This window comes from Camellia sinensis, chromosome 8, assembly GCF_055761805.1.
Source record: "Camellia sinensis isolate YWXY chromosome 8, ASM5576180v1, whole genome shotgun sequence".
Classification (NCBI taxonomy): Eukaryota; Viridiplantae; Streptophyta; class Magnoliopsida; order Ericales; family Theaceae; genus Camellia; species Camellia sinensis.
Window position 1 is genome coordinate 194,914,271 of NC_138968.1, and position 5,993 is coordinate 194,920,263.

Below are 5,993 nucleotides of genomic sequence, written 5' to 3' on the forward strand. Positions count from 1 at the left end.
CCATGTATGTCGCATTGGTTACAACCAAGATAAAGTCGTGTTAAAGACCAAACATGGATGTTAGTACCCACTTTCCATGTTGTGCTTGTTATGGTTGGCTAGATGTGAGATCTCATTTGGCGCCTGGCAAGTGAGCAAATAGAGAATTCAGATTAGGCGCTAGAAAGCAACTAGACTAAGGTCTATACAGTGTATCGAGTATGATGTCACTCTTTGGAAGAGTTACTCTATCATAGCATGTATTCATACTACATGTGCCTGGCGACTGAGTAATGAGGTGAGAGAATGGATCCCTATTTCCTCACCATGTGAGTTTTACGTGTCATTATGGATATGACTTTTACTTATGTACCCTTTTGTGATTTTTGACTATGTCATAAGGTAAGGGGTTAATGTTCTGCTACTTTGGTATGTTGTTTGCGGTCATGTATGATTCGGCCTTAAGGGACATTACTAGGAAAGTGGTCAATCCTAAACTAAATGGCATGAGGGTAAAGGGAAGATCATCTAGTATTACACCACTGTTGTGTATTCACTACCGGCAACTCACATCGCTCTATAAGAGAGGCGGATTGAGTGTGAATATATTGCAAGAGTTAAGAGGGTCAAACATGCTCTTTTGAAAGATTAGACATGTTTTTTTATACTGGTGTAATTAGATAGGTCTAGAGTATACGAGACACTATTTCTATTCTTTTTGGGTTGATGTCCTTATGCTGGCTCATTTTAAATTTCTAGTATAGAGCTCCCACATACAGGTGTTCTCAACGGTCGCACAGTTCATTGACTAGTATGGGATTGTTCAATATTTGTGAAGATTGAGATAGAGATGTGGCAGTGACATGCCAACTCATGTGCGAGTGGGAGATGCTGGAAATTAAGCCGGGTATTGGACCCAGATTTAGGCGCCCATGTGGTATGACCCATTCAAATTACCCATGTAATATGAATTTGATTTCCTGATTATCCTATTTGTTAGGATAACTCACTATCTATCTATATCTATCATATCTTTTGGAGATATGGATAGATGGTTAGATATTTGGTCGACATATTAGATACGATATGAGATGTGGGGATGAATCCAATAACGAATAACATATTTTTGTTCCCATACTCTTTCTCTAACTGTCTCTCATTTGAAAATCAATCAAGTCCTTGCACTGTGACTAGAGTGAGTGATACTCATATTGTAGTATTACTCCATTGCTGAGTGTTTTTGGTTCGCGATTGAGAAGCACATGATTACCCACAAGGTTCTTCGTTTCGGATTCTAACACATATGGTACGCCCGAATCTGTTTATCCGTTGCGTTATATATATCTTACACTTAGCTAGGCTAACATTGTATGGGTTTATAAGCCTTGCGTTTACAACTTGGAAGGGCCCCAAGGGGTACCCAAGTTTTGTGGAAATGTGAGGTTATGGGCAAAACAAGCTAGACCCACTAGACCCAAAACAAACACATTCGCACCGCCATCCATCCGAGCAGGCTGGGCTTGTGCATGGTGTGAGGTTGAGTTGGGCTTGTCTGGCCCAATGCTTATCTTTAAAAAATTTGAATTTTATTTTTCTAAAATTAAATTCTTATCGTTTGGAATTTGAATTTCAGTTTGAAATTCAAACTTAATTCTAAAATGACCCCAACGTTTCTAAATGTTGGCAGTTTGGTCACTAGCACCTCTTCAATATTTTCCTCCAACCAAACATATGTATTATCTATTCAAATTTAAACCCGAACAAGTACTACACCTGTTCAAATATGTCTGAACAGGTTTGGTACCTGTTGAAGTTATTTTAAATAGCTACCAGTTCATCTATAAATAGACAGACTCTTATTTGGATTTTTGCATTTATATTTTCCATTCTTCATTCTCAAAGTTCCTGCATATTTCTGCATTTCTTTTCCTTGAAAGAGAGTATATACACAAAGTATGTTCATAGTGCAAACAGTTTTTAGTGCTGCTGTTATTCGTTGTAGATCATTTTATCCTAGGAGATAGACGTCCACAATTTGTTAACACCCGAGAGAGAGAGAGAACCAAACTGTCTTAAAAAGACAGTGTAAAACACTGGACTTGATCATTCTTATAAAATATTTTCTATAAGTAATTTCCTATTCTTATTTAGTTTCCTTCTTCCTACTCTATTTCCAATTTCTATTTTGTTTCTGTAATTAAACAGATTTTGAAAAATCTTTATTTATTTATTTATTTATTTATTTTTGTGTTCTGTTTGGTTGTTGAATACACAAACATAAAACTTTATTAATACGGTGAAGATTGTCTAACGAATCCAACTAGGCCCACTGGATTGCAGAGGTTTGACGCTAAGGAACCTCCTCGCCGATCAGGTGACATGTCAAGTAAGTGATGCCAACAGAATCAGCGAGCATTCATGTCGAATACTAGTGGGAGTTCGGCATACTATCTCAATCAAAATGGGTCCAAACCGTCCCTTTCCGAAGGTGTAATAGGAACCTGGGCCCTAACAATGTCATGATCATCAAAATTATGTAGGAAATATCTATACTAAACCTCTATATAAGGAAGGTAAACGAAAGAATGAACGTATGCACAATCACTCAAGTTTACTTTTTGAATACCTAACCCATTTTCTTTGAACCACTTGACTGTCAAAGTACTAATTCCGACACACCTGGTCAGAGTGTTCTTTGTTGCAGGCACCAGAGTGAGGAGGATTCAACGAAGGTCTATTTGGGACAAAGAAGTATTGTCAAACCACCCTCACAGTACCTAGTTTTGGCAGAAAAATAGACACAGAATCACATCCATGTGATGTTTGTTTGTGAGCATGCCATTTTCTTTAGGCATGCCTCTGTGATGTTTTGTTTTCTTTTATTAATTATTTTAGCTTTAATTTAAAAGCTGAAAGGGTATGTTGGTTTTCTGTCCTCTGAACTAATAGGGATCATGTGTTGACCTATTATCCTATAAAAAAGAAAAACCAATGCAAATAATAATGCTTTATATCAATATATAATCACATAAAATACTGAGAGAATGAGGATAAACCTACCTACTTGTACTAGTACACGCATTGGATTTGTGGAGTAAAAATAAAATGAAAAGATTATTTTACAAATTTAAGATTTAAACACATCATGGGCTTTTTTTTCCCACATCTTACCTAGATTCACATAATAAATATTATATGCATATCTAAAAAATAAGAAAGATTGGGAGGAGATGGTTGTTAGATGACACGTTAGTAGGTATAGGTAGGATTTTTAACATGGGCAATGATTGGTGGCCACAAATTCTGTGGCTCAAATGGTTCGAAAATGTCAAAACAACGTCGTTTTGGGTACAAAACAACTCCGAAAATGCCAAAACGATTGTTTTGGCATTTCGAGCAATTTGAGCGACAGAATTTGTGGCCACCAAACATTTTCCTTTTAACATATATATGCCGATAAGGTGGAAAATATTCCTCGAGGCACGTGGCCACATCAGGTGGTTCTGTTGTTATTTGTCCATAGTCAAGAATATTTTCTTGTGCATGTTATATTATTCATCATGTTCTTGTTAATAATCAATTAAGTTTACTCAATAATAAAAACATTAATTAATTATGTTTTCTTTAAAATATAGCAAGTAATGACAATGGGATGAATGGGCAGAGAGAGACTAATTAACACTAAAACTAAACACAAATGGGACTCATTAGCACAGCTCTGGTTGGCAATATTATGGTGCTCAAGTCAATTAATTTTACCCTGATCAAGTCACATTATATATATATATATATAGATGAATATATATGCACTCGGTGTAAGTGTCCGAAACAAGTTCGAAAGGACAACAGTCCTGTTTGGTGCAACTAAACTTCAATGAAAGAAAATCCAAGCAGGAAAGAGTTTTGGTTTAAAAAAATGATGATGATGGTAGTGTAGGAGTAGTTTTTAGCAAAAAAAATAAACAATAGAAAATCATATTCATCCATGTGATGTCTGTTGTAAGCATGTCCCCTTTAGTCTTTGTTATTTTGTCTTCTTTGATTTAAAAAATTATAGTTAAAACAAAAACAGCTGAAAAGGAAAAGTTGGTTCTCTGACCTCTGATAGTTCTCATGTGTTATCATACTAAAAAAAAAAAAAAAACTAGGGTAAAACATTGCAAATAATAATAATGGTTTGTTGTTCCTTTGATTTAAATGTTGGATGATACATTAAGGATAAGCACTAGTCCAACTAAGCTCACTTTGAAAAGTGTACTAGTGTAAGATTATGATTAAGAGAAATGTTTGAGAGCCACAATTTTGTGGTCACAATAGTTCAAAATTGTCAAAACGACGTCGTTTTGGTTGGGTGCAAAATATGTCAAAACGACAAACGACATTGTTTTGGCAGTTTTGAGCCATCGTGGTCACAAAAATTGTGACCCTCTAACATTGTTGTATAATTAAACAAGTGAAAAGTGAATATAAAAAGCAAATAAGCTGAAAAAATTCAGATATTGCCCTAATTTGGAAATTTCAGAAGTCAGACAAAATTCTAATTTAAACTACTTCCAAACTTGAAGCAAATTTACATCCAATTCAAACCCAACTTCAGCTCACTACCGTTCACAACAACAACAAATAAAAAAATAAAAAATACTGAAACAGAATTCAAGATTTAACGTTCTTTCCAAATTCCCAATTAATCTCAGTCTAAACCCTATTTCAACTATATATATATATATATGTATGTTTCACATTACAAATACCATGAACACCTACAGATCTATAACTAAAAGCTTGAATTAAAGGTGTTTAAATGAGTTCTTACCCGATTATAAGCAATCCTTGAGCTCTGATCAGATCCTGAGATGAAAGTCTTTGAAGAATTTCACTTAAATCGAAACTAGAGTGATAAAAATTCATTTAAATGAAAGTTGAAGTTCACGAAGTTTCAAGAGAGATTTTTGGCTCTTCCAAAAATTTTCAGATTGGTTTTGAATTTCTGACTGGGTCGAAATGGGCCTTTAGCGGACAATTTTTTTCATGGAATTCTGTCTCCATAAGCCAAACAGGCGTACATACATAATGGGCCTTTGAGAACAAATAAAGAAGGGAAAATTACTATGTAGTTCTATATAGGAGATCTATTTTTTTCTAATCTCATTATATTTTTAATAGATTAATAGGTCCACAATTTTTTAAGTTTTGTATCTGGAGGTCACGTTTTTTATTTTCTTATTTTTTAAATGACTGTATTATTCTTTGATTTGATATATATATATATATACGTGAAAAATCAAATATTAGATTGTGATGTCGCCTATGCGAGGTTGTCTGCGATCTTGATCTCTCTCCGTGATGTTGATCTCTTTGTACTGTGAGGTCGATCTTGTTGTGCGATCTGAATCTCTACGTATAGGCGATCTCTTCGAACGCTCTGTGTGTGTGTATGTGTGTGTCTCACTCTGTCTCTATCTATCGATACATATATGTATGTATATATATATATATATATATATAAGCAAATGAGAAATGCCTCATACACCCAGTTGCCCCGACCCCCAGTGACACCCAGTGAGGTGGCACTCATGTGATAGTCACGTGACTGGGGGTGTAAGACCAAACAAACAGGTTCCCATTTCATTTGAAATTTTCCCCCCTCCCCCCTCAAACAACGGTACCCTCCCCCCTCAAACAACGGTAACAGGTACTGACCCCCCACTCCGACGCCTGACTCCCACTCCGACGCCGGCGACCAGTCATTCCCTTCACTCCGACACCGACAGCTCGTTTCCTCCCTTCACTCGCGAATCTCTCTGTCTCTCCTTCCCTTCACTTGAACTGTATGTATATCTGAGTATATATATATATGTATATATCTATTTCCTATTCGATGAAATGTGAAATCTCTGTCTCTCCTTCCCTTCACTTCAATTGTATGTATATCTGCGTATACACATCACTATCTATCTATCTATTTCCTGTTCGATGAATTGTGGCATTTGGGAAATTTGTGAAATTTAATTTAT

At 35.6% G+C, this 5,993-nt stretch overlaps 1 long non-coding RNA gene across 1 annotated transcript; it reads right to left on the reverse strand.

The window, feature by feature from the left end:
- Nucleotides 1–2,162: 2,162 nt before the first annotated feature.
- LOC145796778 (uncharacterized) lies at nucleotides 2,163–4,990 on the reverse strand. The gene is made up of 2 exons (XR_014337288.1): nucleotides 4,793–4,990; nucleotides 2,163–2,487 (listed from the first exon to the last, which is right to left on the reverse strand). It is a non-coding gene; the product is annotated as an uncharacterized LOC145796778 (long non-coding RNA).
- Nucleotides 4,991–5,993: the final 1,003 nt, after the last annotated feature.